Source organism: Musca domestica, unplaced genomic scaffold, assembly GCF_030504385.1.
Source record: "Musca domestica strain aabys unplaced genomic scaffold, Musca_domestica.polishedcontigs.V.1.1 4, whole genome shotgun sequence".
In the NCBI taxonomy this organism is placed as follows: Eukaryota; Metazoa; Arthropoda; class Insecta; order Diptera; family Muscidae; genus Musca; species Musca domestica.
Genome location: NW_026712328.1, coordinates 25,264,385 through 25,280,412, shown reverse-complemented (window position 1 = coordinate 25,280,412; position 16,028 = coordinate 25,264,385).

Below are 16,028 nucleotides of genomic sequence, written 5' to 3'. Positions count from 1 at the left end.
CAACGGATTGGTATCGGGTGATTATGGTGGCATTAGGCGCTGGAAATGAAGCGAGGAACCTCATTCTTGTGTGGCGTGTGCTGAGTGCGATGGTGCTGAGTCCTGTTGAATGTCCAAGGTCTGCGGCCAAAATGTCAGCGTGCCCAAGCTTTAATACACCCTCCAGAATATTTCCGCGATAATTTTCGACATTTTTTTTCTGATGCCACGGTAGATTAATAGAACGGAAAGCGACCATCGGCTGTTATGGCGGCCCACAACATCACCATGGCCGGCGCTTGAGTTCTGGTGGCCAACGAAGGTGCACATTTTCAACTGACCTCTATGGCAATAACACGACAATTTAGTTTGTTTACAAACTGCCTGGACGAATTTTTTTCTCATCGGAGAAAACCAAATTCCGCAGTTTACTACTTTCGGCCAAGCGAAGCATCCCTTTAGCGCTTTTGGGTCTATTTTCCTTCTATTGGGTGTAAGATCTTGCATTTTTGGAATTTCAATGGCTTTATCCCGAGCTAATATTTTCAATATTTGCACTGGAATAATTTTAAAGCTGTCGGACGAGTGGCTAACAAACGACAGCAGCCTGTATTTGTTTGCGGTTTTTCATCTCACCCTGTTATATAGAATATTTTAAAGAAGTAATAAGTAAAAAAGGAGTAAGTTCGGCCGGGTCGAACTTTGAATACCCTCCACCATTTGGAACAAATACAAAGTTTTCAAAAATAAAATCCATTAAAAATTCTCTTAAAATCTTTAAAATACCTAATATCGGAAGTTGCCCATATTGTGGACCTATATAGACAAATCTATGTCTGGGGGTAAAGTGCTCAAAGAGAACTCCTTATGTGGTTTTTAGACAATACCATTCGAAAATATGGCTAAAATCTAAAAAAACACCGAATATCGGGGTTACCATTATATGGGGCTATACGATATAGTGGACCTGTAAATCCTTGTGTGGATTTACAGACAATTCCTTAGAAAAATGTGGCTAACATCATCGAAATACCGAATATCGGGGTACCGTTATATGGGGGTTATATGTTATCGTGGACCGATATAGCTCATCTTCCAACTGCCTGCAGACAAAAGAGAAATTTGTGCAAATTTTGCTTCTTATATTAATCGTTTAGACTGTAGCGTGATTACAACTGACGGACGGGCAGGGCTAAATCGTCTAGAATTTTATGCTGATCGAGAATATATATACTTTGTTGGCCTAAATGATTATTGGATGAGATATACAACGGAATGACGAACTTAATATACTCTCCATACTATGGATGGGGAGGGATAAAAATGTCGGGAATAGCATCAAATTTTAAAATAACTTTAGATTTGTTCGAATTAGTCATCTTTGGCACGAATTACGGCAATGAAACCGTCACACGCTGCCCGAATGTTGCTTTGCGGTATTTTGGCCCATCTCGGCGAAGCGCTTGCATGAGGTGATCGACACTTTGGTATTTTTTGTGCCAACCTTGCTTTCAAAAATTCTTCAGACAAATAGTCCAACGGATTGGTATCGGGTGATTTTGGTGACCATTAGGGCTGGAAATGAGCGAGGAACCTCATTCTTGTCTGGAGTGTGCTGAGTGCGATGGTGCTGAGTCCTGTTGGAATGTCCAAGGTCTGCGGCCAGAATGTCAGCGTGCCAAGCTTAATACACCCTCCAGAATTTTTCACGATAATTTTTGGCATTTTTTTCATATGCCACGGTAGATAATGCGAACGGAATCAACCATCGGCTGTTATGGCGGCCCACAACATCACCATGGCCGGCGATTGAGTCTGGTGGCCAACCGACGGTGCACATTTCAGATGACCTCTATGGCGAACTGCTGGACTAATTTTTCTCTTCGGAGAGAAAACAAATTTCGGCAGTTCACCATTTTCGGCCAAGCGAAGCAACTCTTTAGCTCTTTGGGTCATTTTATTTCTGTTGGGTGTAAGATCTTGCACTTGTTGGATTTCAATGGCTTTATCCCGAGCTAATTTTCAATATGTGCCGAATGGAATATTACGATATATTAAGCTCACAAGCCATTTCACGCTATCACGCTTATATTCCATCACGAATAACTTTTTTTTAGAAAATTCTCTCCAAAATGCATTTGTACGTTTTTAAATAATATAATGAGCTGTCACTGGAATAATTTAACAGCTGTCGGACGAGTGGCTAACAAACGAAAGCAGCCTGTATTTGGTTGCAGTTTTTTCATCTCGCCCTGGATATATGAATATATTTTAAAGAAGTAATAAGTAAACAAGTTAAAAAGCAGTAAGTTCGGGCAGGCCGAACTTTGAATACCCTCCACCATTTGGAAGGATTTGAAATTTAAAAAAAAAATCCTAAAAAATTCAGTTAAAGTTTTAAAAACACCGAATATAGCCGTTTGGGTCTATACGACGTGGACCTACGTAGGCATTGTTTGCCATAGCCACTGCCATATTCAATTCGAAACTTGAATAAACGGTGTGAATAATGTAGATAAAATAATCAAAAATATCGTATATAGGGAGGTAGCATTATATCGGAGCTGTGCGAAGACCTGGACCGCCATAGACAATTTTCTGTCACAGCTATAGCATCTATTAACGTCAAATACGATATCTCAAACAATTTCGGTGGTGGGTATTGTACCTAAACTCGTAAAATACCGAATATAAGGAGGTACTGATATTAGGGCCTATACGAAGACCTGGGCCTGCATAGGCAATTTTCTGTCACAGACTGTAGTTCCATTACGAACTCTAAATAGTAATTTGAAACAATTCTGGTTAATAATGAGCTAAAATCTTCAAAATACCGTATTTGGAGGTACCGTTATATGGGGGCTATATGAAAACGTGGACCTACATGGCCAGTTTACGAACTTAAACCGCCTACGGGTAATTAAACACGTGCGCAAAATTTTAGCCTTCTATCTCAATTCGTTCGAAAGATAGCGTGATTACAACAGACAGACAGACGGACTTAGAATTTACGCCGTGTTGGGTCTGACATAAGTATTTCGAGGAGTTACAAACGGAATGAAAAAGTTAATATACCCCATGGTATGGTGGAGGGTATAAAAAGGAGAAATTCGGCCGGGTCGAACTTTGAATACCTCTATACCATTTGGAACAAATTACAAAATTTTCAAAAAAAAAAAAACAAGTAAACAAACAAGTAAGTTCGGCCGGGCCGAACTTTAATACCCTCCACCAATTGGTACAAATTTGGCAATTTCCAAAAAATAAAATCCGTTAAAAATTCTGTTAATATCTTAAGAATGCCGAATTATACGACGACGGGGGCCTGCATAGGCAAACTTTGTCATAAGTTATTACAATATTTAAATGCGAAACTTGAAGAAAAATCTGTTTATAATGTAGCTAAATCATTAAATACTGAATATGGGGGGTACGGTATATGGGGGCTATATGAAGACTGGACCTATATAGCCCATTGTCTGTTTTATGCTGCAGTATCTATACGACTTCAAATACCAAATCATCAAAATACCGAATATCGGGAGGTACCGTTATATGTTACCTCCCTTCTATCTAATTTGTTCGAAAGATAGCGTGATTACAACAGACAGACAGACAGACAGACAGACAGACGGACAGACAGACAGACAGACACACTGACAGACAGACAGACGGACTGGCTAAATCGTCTTAGAATTTTACGTGATCAAGAATATATATACTTTGTTGACGTGAGTATTTGGAGGGTTACAAACAAACTGAATGACAAAATTAATATACCCTCCATAGTTTGGTGGAGGGTATAAAATAAAAAAAATCCATAAAAATTCTGTTAAAATCTTTAAAATACCTAATATCGGAAGTTCCCACATATGTGGACCTATATAGACAATCTAAAGTGCTCACAAAGAACTCCTTATGTGGATGTATCGGGGGGATGTGGAGGTATCGGGGGGGGTACCGTCTATGGGGGCTATACGATATCGTGGGCCTTTAATCCTTGTGTGGATTACAGACAATTCCGTTGAAAAATGTGGGTAAAATCATCAAAATATTGAATATCGGGGGGTACCGTTATATGGGGGCTATACGATATCATGGACCATATAGCCCATCTGCGAACTTGACTTGCCTGCAGACTAAAGAGAGATCTGTGAAAATTTTAGCTTTCTATCTTATTCTTTAGACTGTAGCGTGATTACACAGACGGACGGACAGTGCTAAATCGTCTTAGAATTTTACGCTGATCAAGAATATATAAACTTTGTTGGGTCTAAAATGATTATTTCGATGAGTTACAAACGGAATGACGAACTTAATATACTCCATACTATGTATGGTAGAGGGTATTAAAACGCTTTAAATTCGGCCTGAGTGAACTTTTATTACCTCTACCATGAGGTAAAGAAAAACTTAACAAATAAAGGTGTTGAATATTTGGTCCACATTCATTTTTATGCCTTCAACATTGTCATTCCGTTTGTAACACCTCCTAATATTGTCGTTGACCCCAAATTTTAGTATGTATTGCATCTAGCCCCCATTACTTAACTGCAGATATTTATTTTCATGACACATTCCATCGGATTTGTTTCAGATTCAATATCGGTAGTTCATTGTTGGTTCTAAAACCAGCGTCAAAACATTATCCATATCGGTCCAATATTTCCGCATAACAGTACCCACCTCATTTCGCTATACTTTTAAAACTTGTGACTGCTGATTTTCCATTTCCATATGGATGCGGCCATAATAAGTAATAATGATATAACTATTGTAAAATTACACATAGCTTATTTAAAAATATACAAATTAATTTCTTTTGGAAACACGCAAAAACAGAACAAATTTTTTGTGTAACTCAAATAAATAAAAAATTAAACCTCATTTGAAATGGTATTCTTTTGCATTTAATTTTGTATCGTCGTAGTAACAGATCCATCAGCTCCGCGATGTTGCACAAATAGTATTTATTAACAAGTAACAATATTTGATTTTAATTTACAAAATAGTTTGTTGACTTTAAGAAAAAACAGGTTTACAAAAAAAGCAAAAAAACACAGATTTATTCGAGATAAATATTTGTTATTGCCAAGCTGCATTACCTTAAGAAAATAACTTTCAAAGCAGTTTTTAATATCCCAGCTAGAAATGGATAGCCTGTCATGCCGGGACAAGAAAATAAGCATTTAAAACTGTCGTCTCGTTTATGTCTATTTACACAAGCCTTCATGTTTTATGATACATTATTTGAAATTGTTGCACGCTGTGGCATTCACTTGCAACATTGCACAGCGACGATGCGGACGACCATTAGAACTCTGGCACTTTGCTGTTGTTGTTATTCTTTGTTTGCAACCATTTTTCCCGTTTTTTTTTTTATCATTTTTAATGGTTCCACACTGACAGCGTGAAGGCAAGACAGTGACGTTTGTAATGGAAGGTGGTTTGAGAGTGTAAGTGTAATGTACTTACTGACTAGCTGACTTGGTGGGCGGTCGGTCGGTTGGTCGCAACAAACATCATTATAAGAAGAAGAATACATTAAAATAAGTACGTGATATTTGATACTTGTTGTCAGCATCAAGTGTCATAAGCAACAAATCCTTCCAGAGGACAACTGGGTACTTGAGTTGAAATCAGGCCTTATTACCGACAACAACCACAATCATTTATTAAAAAAGAAATGGGATAGTGATAAAACAGAATGGGGTAAACTCGGTTGGCATCGTTGTGATTTTACGCAACTTCATGCCATTAGAATAGCATCGTTGGGAGCTGTGTTGTGGCTCGTTTAGGTGCGGCATTGTGGCAGCCGGTGTTGTTAATGATGTTGGCGTTTTTGTTGCAGCCCGGCTGTTCGCTTAAATGCATTTTGTCTTTAGGCCATTTGCGAAGGCACAAGTAAAACTTCCTTATTAGGTTGATTGTCGTGCTAACGTATCGCCTTGTCCCTTCACATTCCGTTCACACTTTTTTAATGTTTTTTTTTTTTCTTTGTAATACTTCACTTAAGGGGTTAATATTTTATTGGTGGCCGTAGTGTATAATTTTCTGGAACAGTGGGGGTAATAATATATTTTTCACAACAATATTGTACAGACAAATCAGATATCTTCCGGCCCTTAGTGGAAATGCTGCTCGTTATAATAATAATTAAATTCGATACCAAATACCATGAAACAATCAAAAATTCCTCTTGTTCAAATATTAGGAATTCGGAGAAAATAGTTTCCCGTATAGACCTCATATATATGGTTCATCGGATTTGATAATGGAACTGCCCGAACCTTTTGTAAAAATCGTGTCGGATACAGCTATAGCTCCTATGTATATGCACTAAATTACAATTGCTATTGTTAAAGGATATCATATACAGAATATCAGAACCCTTTCCAAATTTAGATGAAATCCGTTTAGAATTGGAATATGTCCGCATATACGAAGAGTTTGTCCTTCGAATATATTAATTTCATAGCAAAATGCCACGCGTGTAGGAAACTGCAATCCTTTGAAGCTGAATGGCATTTCTGTTGCTATTAGAGAAATCGTGGTAGCACCATACTCCCCCGTAATAATCGTAGCCTCAATTAAATTGTTGTGTAGTTTTTTTACGCCCTTGCAAATGCATTGTGGGTCAATGTGTTTTAATAAAATCATATCACAATCTGAACCGATTTCAGTATAATTTGATAAATAATTTTAGTATCAAATTCTGCCACACATTCTTAATATCAACGAAACGGACATGCATATGGTGTTTGGAGCATAAAATACATGAAATCGGTCAAATATATACATTGAAACTAAAACCTCAAGCGATTTTATTATAATTTGGCGAATTTATTTTTGTACTAAATTCATCTCTCAGTAAAATTTTATTGGAATCAGCATACATTTCGTGTTTGGGTCATCAAATATGTGAAATCCGCCGAAAGTATATATGGGAGCTATATCCAAATCTGAACCGATTTTAGTATAATTATACAAAATTTATTTTTTTTACCAAATTCCGTCACTCATTCCGAATACTATTGCAATCGGAAATACATGTCGTGTTTGGTGCATCAGATATGTGAAATCGGCCGAAAATAAATATGAAAGAGATTTCTAATTAATTTAACAAAATTAATTTTTGCTCAAATTTCGTTAGTACGTTCAGATTTGAAGACTGTATCTGTACCGTCAATAGATATGTGCATTCAAAAACAAATTGTTTGGAGTTACTTCCGATTCGATGCTATAAACTTCCCGTCCAAGTGAAATTTCAAAAATGTATATAGCCTTATATACTTTCAGGCTATGCCGTAGTATATTGGAATTGTTAGGAAAATCTGTTCAGCGGTTTTTGAACTAAAAACAAACAGTTAATAGTACAAAAATTTCCCTTTTGAGTCTAAATAAAAGAAAATCAGCGCAAATTATATACTTTTACGCCAAGAGGGCATTCTGAATTGACAAAATTTGTCAAAATCGGTTCGGCCATTCTTGAGTTATGAGCATTCTAGCTAACACCCTTTTCCTTTATTTATATGTATATATTTCCCTATATATATCCGATATATTTACTATCGGCATCGACATAACGGTCAGAATTGACCTTTTTGTATATTGTGATTTCGCCGGGATTAAAAATATACGCGGTTAAATGGAAAATTGGATTTCTTCCAAATGGAAGACTTCTGCCCAGCCTTAAGCTCTAACCCCATGCAAACTTCCGCGTCGATTGGTCTATAATTGCGACCTGTAGAGTAACTGCAAAATCTGGAAATTTATTTATTAGTTTTTAATCCATTCCAAGCCCTAAATATTATGCGATCATCGTCAATCGGGTCATAATTGCGACCTGTAAAGTGATTACGAATTTACATGGAAAGACGGACGGACAGACATACATAGATAGATCGCCTCAGTTCGGCGAGATAGGAAGGTCTCTATATACTTTTATATGTGGGAAACCAATATTCGAAGAGTTACATAATTTTTGGCCCAATCAAACTTATAACACACATAGTATTTTAAGGTATAAAAATAATAAAATTTGGCAGAGGTATTTCCGATCGGTATTTGATGCCCAGTATCAAATATCATTTTTGTGGACTGCGCTGATATTAGCCATTTGGTGCACAAAAAACCTGAAATCGGATAAAGATATATATGGGCAATCTTTGCAATTTTTGAGCTCCATAAGTTATCTGGTATTAAATATAATTTTTGTGGAGTATTACGTTTACTTTAACAGCAAATCGGATGAAACATGGGAGCTATTGTTATATCTGAACCTATTTTCACCAAATTAATATACTTGCTTCTATGATGAACTCGGTCGGATATGCCATAATTCAAGTCATTGGTCTTTTATTAGCCATTTGGTGCACAATTAACCCGAAATCTGTTGAAGATATAATAAGGGAGCTATAACTAAATTTGAACCGATTCTCACCAATTGGGTTTTTCCTTGCCAAACGAATATGGTTCGGAAAATTTCATCTCAACCACATGAGAACGGCTGGACCGATTTGCATAATTTTTTGTACAAACGTTCGTCTTATCCCGAGTTAGGTTTTTAAAGAAAAAAATATTGACCACGCCTACTTAATTCTAATATTATGTGTAGTCTTTCGGGGAGTATAAAGCGACAACGGACAAAACTGTTATTTATAAATATAAGCTATGAAAAAAAATATTTTAATTACTTTTTAAAATCGCCAAAAAAAATTACGAAAACGGCCATCTCATTGAAAAATTCTAAATCAAGAAAGAAAAATTGTTTGGAATCGAATTTCGAAATAATAATAGTACATTCTATTGACAAACTTGGTAACGACCTTAAAAATTTGCTGTAAAATATCAGCGAACCAGTTGAAGATTTTTTATTTTTTTAATTTGCTTTTCTTTTTTTGTCAGTTTTATATAATGTACGGTTTTTTTCAATTTAGCTTAAGATATTGAATTTGATATTTTTTTTTGTGAAAAGATAAAGAATTATTTTCACCATACATAGGAAAATCATGTCAATTACTACGCTTAAACTCAAGAACGGTTTGACGGATTTTAAGAATTTATACAATTTCGGATGGTATGCAATACGATATTAAATGGCAATCTTTCATGAGTAAAATTGGCATATAGCTTTCAACTCCAGGACCTAAATCGCGCTTAAGCTGGAAAATGCGAACATATTTAAACAACAAAAATGATCGACAAAGCATTATGGACTCATTTCAAAACGTGGACTTAGTTCTTTCACATGACAATAATCCGTCCAAAGAGAACTCAAAATGCTATATTCATTGAGACTGCAATCACTGAAATACCATATATACATATAGACATTTAGTAAGAAAAGAATTTCTTCCTAAAGTTTCAAGGTACCTTAGATTGCTGTTGCAGGTCATGATTTGGGTCATAGCTCCCAGATAATAGTACAACCCGATTTCAAGTATATTTTACATTTTAACCATATTTTTCATACTAATTTCGGCAAATGTTGGTAATTTGAGAAGAAACCATCATCATCAAAAAAATGAATTTCCATCTTTCGGTAATGGATGTAAAGAGTAATATCTTTGACTATTCTGAAATCATTCTTCCCTCAATATGAGGTGGGCAAAATAAATACTACGCAGCAAGTTATTCTAAACGTTGGAAATACAAATTCCAAATTACAGCTCATTTTAATGGAAAATATTGCTAAGCTCTTTAAAACACCGAAATTGAGCTGAGTTTTCACATGGCTATTACAGACGTTCTTTATCATAAAGGTTTTTCACACTCAAATTAAAGGCTATGGCTGAAATATAAGATCAGGCTATTCAAAATATGTAACACCGACAGTAGGTGAACATCTATAATAATATTTGCCATGAATATTTGTTTCTATTTAGAAATGACTATGCAGTCATTACTTTTTATTAGATGAATCAGATCTGTGATCTATTATGCTTTAAAAAATAATCATTGAAGACTAAAAGTACGGGCCGGGCCAACTAGTTACTTTTAAATCTAAAAATCTATTTTATTGATTCTGTGCAATTAGAAAATAATAGATACATATATCATATCAAGTTACCCACTGTGTTCGTGCAACGATTATGATGATGTGTCCCAGCGACTTGGCCGGTTGTTGCCGATGCCGTGTTAAAGGGTTTGTTTGTGGGCATAACAATATGAGTAGCTGTACACACTCACATAAACGTACAAGTTTGTATGTGTGTGTACGTATATTTTGCTTACCCTATGTCATCATATATCATTTTAAGTGCATATGTTGTCGTATTAGCATATATTTATCTCGCCGTTTTGACGCCACAGTCGTGGCTATAGTCAGCAATTGTCGCCAGTAAACATACACTCATGTATTGTTAGTTTGCTCATACTGACAGGAAAGCAACACACCGATACATACGAGGTATACACAAATATATACACATATGAATGCATTGCGAGTTAATATACAAAAATACTCCTCTCGCGCACAAACAGCCAACCAACCTAGTCATGTTTTCGTCTTTGCACTGTCATCTTGTGATGTTTTTGTACAACATTTGTCTTTCTTGGATTGCCTGGTTACCCTGCGATGATCAGGATAATACCTACACATAAAGACGCAGGGATGCAATGTGAGTTAGCGTAAGGGCATGGTTTCCTTTGGTGTTTGTTGTATTTGTTGCATTGTCTTGGAGATGATGTTCTTGTTGTTGTTGCTCTTCTTTTTCTTTCATGCATCACTCCTAAATGCTCTTGATGTGCCATGGCTACTTGTTGTGGAAGAGATACAGATTGTGACCTGTTAACATCAACTGCAGTCGCTTCAAAAGTTCCTTTGAAAGCTGCATTGTGAACAGGATGATATCATTTACACGAAAGTAAGCGATATTAGATATACCCGTTCACTCAAAACACACTCACACACATATGTACACTTTCATACACTGATATGCTTGGCATTCATCCATGCATTGAATGGAGACACGTCAACTCTAATGGCATTAGATTAGAGTCATTAACGTATCTGTAAAGCTTTGACCGGGCCGTAAATTGTTAAATATGTAGTGGTATTAGAAATGACACCAGCAAGCGAATTGTGATAAATTGTTGTTCTGGAAGTTAAGAGCGCAATGAATATTTTAAGCATACATTGGTTTAATATGAAATTAAAATGTGTAATGGTTTTTGGAGATTTAATATAGGTTCGAGAGCGGAATTTTTTCGCACTTTTTATAGCCTACACCACAAGGTGGTCAGGGTATTATGTCTTTGTGCTTTGTTGTAACAGGCAAAAGGAAACGAGATAGACCCATAGTTCCTTTTGATGATCTGCATAGAATCACATTCTGTGTCGATTTATGCATGTCCGTCCGTCTGTCCATGTATTTTGTAAATAAAGTACAGTTCGCATTTATTGCCCTATCCAGATGAAAATTTGCACAAATCATTCTTTGGCACAAGGACGAACCCTATTGAAATTGGAGATAATCGGTTAAAAAATTAAATATAGCTCCCATATATATCTTCGTCCGATTTGCTTTTTATTGTGCACCAAACGTGTAATATCAGTCCGAATAGTATGGAATTTTGCAGATTGGACCTGAAAATAAGTATGCCAAATTTTATCGAAATCGGTTCAGATATAGCTATAGCTCCCCATATATTTATTCATCCGATTTGTTATTTTTGTCCGCAGCCGAAATATGCACTTTGTAACAACAATATTTTGGGGAAATATATCAAATACAGCTCAGAAATACATTTGATAAATTTATCGAGATCGGTTCAAATTTGGATATATCTCCCATATATATTTTTATTCCCATTTCAAATTCATTGTGCACCAAATGGGCAATACAAGTCCGAATTTAAAAGATACAAATGCTTCGGAGAGTGCATGAGAAGGACTATATTAAAAAAAAATATGTATCGAGCCAAATTCTACAAAATGGAAACTACGCTTCGAATTCACTCCATTTGGGCTGATATTAGCCATTAATTACACAATAGACCTGAAATCGTATTAAGTATATTTAGGAGCTATGTCCAAATCTTAGTCGATTTCGATAAAATTGGCAAAGGTATTTCCAAACTCTATAAGATATCTGGTACCGAATATCATTATTGTCGAATAGATATTACGAATTTGAGGGACTTAAACACCAAATAATGAAGCATATATATGGGAGCTATAGCTATATCTGAACCGATTTTCTCCAAATTTGATGTACCTACTTCTAGACTGAATTCTGTCGGATGTACGAGAATTCAGGACTTTTGGGCGGATATTGGCCATTTGGTGCTTATTTAACCCGAAATCGGTTGAAGATATATATGGGAGCTATATCCAAATCTGGACCGATCTTTATAAAATTTGACAGAGGTATTTCCGACCCCAATAAAATATCTGGTTCCAAATATCATTGTTGTCGAATGTATATTACGAATTTGAGGGGCTTAAACACCAAATAATGAAGCATATATATGGGAGCTATAGCTATATCTGAACCGATTTTTTTCTAAATCTTATGTACCTGCTTCTAGACTCAATTCGGTTGAATTTGTCAAAATTCATGTCATTTGCACTGATATTGGCAACTTGGTGTACAATTAACCAGAAATCGGTTGAAGATATATGGGAGCTATATGTAAATCTGATCCGAATGTTACAAATTTCAATAGGGTTCGTCCTTGGGCCTCAATCGGCATCTCAATCGGATAATAAAGGGACTGACATGCGTAAATCAACTCAGAAAGTGATTCTATAAAGATCCTCAAAAGTATATATGGGTATATCTCGCTTCCTTTTCCCTGTTACAAACAAATGCACAAAGATATCCCTATCACTATGTGGTATAGGGTATAAAAATTACAGTTGTGATTGCTCATTCCAATTCACGTGTTCGATCAACTCATTTTGCTCTCGAACACTCACGTTTAATTGTCAGTGAACTTATTCAAACTAAGTGTTTGATTCGACCCGTTGCAAAAACAATTATTTCATTCAAATCAAACCATACGACAGTATCAACAAAAATCATGTAAGAAACCGAGTATAGTTGAATTTTTTCATACTCGTTGCAGCCCTCTGGTATACAAAGTACAGATATATGAACATTTTTATAAAATTTTGAAATATGTGTTAGGTAGCAGATATAGTTGACTAAAGCCTTTTACTTGATCTAAAACGGATAAAAATATTGGGATGTGGAGAATTGAATTGAAAAATCAGACTTCTATTGCCAATAATTGTTAATCAAGATCTTAACGTTTTGTCGGGGAGGTACGAGAAAGGGTGGACCGATAATTCCATATTCAAATCAGATTTCTGGTTGAGAGAAATATTTAAAATACAAATATTCAGATACAACCGCTGACATGTTTGGCAAGTGATATAAGTATTTGCAATCTATCATCTTCCCGACAGATCTTGTGTTAACAATATTGGGATGTGTGAAATTTGAAGAGAATCTTTCAAAACGTGGACCCACTATGTGTTTGAAAGTTTAAACAAAATTGGTTTATCTTTCCTTGTTCTATTAGGTTAATTACTTTCTATGAAAGTGTTGAATTTTTGTGGGAGAGGTACCAGAAAGTGTGGACCGATATTGCTCTTCTTCGAAGTCTATGTATGGTTGACAATAAAATTACGATGTGCCAAGTTTGGCTCAAATCCGATACTCCCTTCGAGTAAAGTCTAAAACATTTTTTTGATTAAGCACGTGTTGGTCGTATCAAATAATATGTACCCCCTGTACCCATATGTACCCCATGTACAGCCCTCATAAAACGGTACTGACTGATTTTAGTTATTACGAGTTTCCGGCGTAGGTTCCTTAGCAAAATTTACAATTCGGTTAAAATTTTGCATAGGCCCCGATATATAAAGGTTCCGACCTACTTGAAAAATTTTGAGGGGTTTGGTCACATTTAGAACGGCAAGTATAAACAAAAATATGAAGTCCACCTGGGTTTTGATATAGCCTCCCTGCAACGGTTTGTTCGATTCTGTTTAACTTCTCAATGTACTATATGCGATACGTTGGATCTAAGCATCAATGTAACGGTCAGCAGCGACCTTTTCGGGAATTTGTCATTTCGGTGGAATTAACCAGTAAAGTAAGGCTTAATGTCGGGCGCGCCGACTTTATGATACCCCGCACCACTTTGCATATTTTAGAGCTTCACATAACAAATACAAGTTTTTATCCGGAATTTGCGAGAATTAAATTACCAACTATAATTATTGTTATAATTTAAAGTCCCAAATAACCAATATATTAATAGATTCTTTTAAATTTCATGAGACATTTATGCCTTTTAAATTCGGGCTTGTGTTATCCATTTGGTGCACAATTAACTTGAAATCGGATAAAGTCTATATAGGAGCTATATACATTTCTGATCCGATCTCGATAACATTTTGTCAAGGTATTTCTGAATTTCCTCGAATATCGTTCTTTCGTAGGACATATTAAGGCTGTTGGGAACAAATATAACAAATCGGATTAACAATATACATGGAAGCAATGGCTATATCTGGACCGTTTTTCAAATTTTACATACTTGTTTCGAGGCTCAATTTGGTGGTAAGTTGCCAAATTACATACAATTTGGCCTGATATTACAGGTTTGGGCCACAATATAAGGCAAATCGGACGAAGATATATATGGGAGCTATATCAAAATCTTAACCAATCTCCTTAAAATCGGGCAAAGGTATTTGGCAAAATTTATTTTTGTACCGATTTCCGTTACATACTCTAAATTTGGAGACTGTATCTATAACCGATCAATAGATATGTGCATTCAAAAACTAAATTTTCTGGAGGTACCTCTGATTCGGATGCCATAACTCCAGTTTCAAGTGGAATTTTTAAAATTTATATAGCCTTTATTACTTTCAGGCTGCTGTAGTATAGATGGACATTTTCGGAAAAATCTGTTCAGCGGTTTTCGAGTCCATAAATGACAAACAAACAAACATATAAACATTTTCCTCTTTTACAGATGTAGAGATAAAGTTATGAAACCTGTATGTGAAACACTTTTCTCGCTATAGCACAATATATTCGTAATAAAAAATCACTTAATAATATGGGCGCAATTTTACTTTTCCAAGAACGTAATAATTATTCATTTGATAAAGTGATACGTTTTTTTCTTTCTTAAAGTGCCTGAAAGTGTCTACATACCATTTTCGCTCATAACGGAATGCAACAAATAACAAGAAGAGGAATTAAAGCACACACACACCCACACTTAGACGACAAACATAAACGACGAATGGCAAACCGAGTGTGTTAAATATTTTATAAATATTACTTAAGCAAACAAACATTTATGTAATTAAAACGCATTATAGAGAAGAAGAATAAGACGAAGAGCAGATGAAAAAGTAGAAGCCGAACAGAAGAAGCTATGAAAACAGCATCTATAATAACAATAAAGAATTCAAGGAAAGAAAAACAAGAAAACTCTGGATGCGAAAGAAGAAACTAATTCCCATGATATTCGTCCAAGCAATTCTCCACACAGCAATGGCAACTCAAGTAGGAAAGGAGAAAATACTTAATAGGTTGTGTGAAGTACTTATGTGTTTTGTGTTCTACGTATGTAGGAAAGTATGTATGAATGAGCAATGCACTTAGGGGTATTCTATATTAGGGAAGTCGTTTGAAGAATGTTCTTACGGGAATGTACGTTGAGGCTTTCTGGTAGTGTCTGCACTAATATAATGGCCCATGTCAAGTATCCTTACTTGTCAAAATCTTTAAAACTTACATGTATTATGGGAAAACAGATAACAATAAACTAAAAAAGCAGTTAAGTTTGTCCGGATCGAACTTTAAAAACCCCACCATTTGAAATGAACACATGCGTCTAAAGTGCCGATGGTCCAATATATGTTATTTTTGCTACCATATTTCGAAGCATTCCGTTGTAGAATTTGGCTGTAGAATTTCAAACGCAAAATTAAAACAGTAAAGAAAGTCTTAAAAACGGGAGGTGCCGACTTTATGATACCCTACACCACTTTGATTATTTAGTAGAGCTCC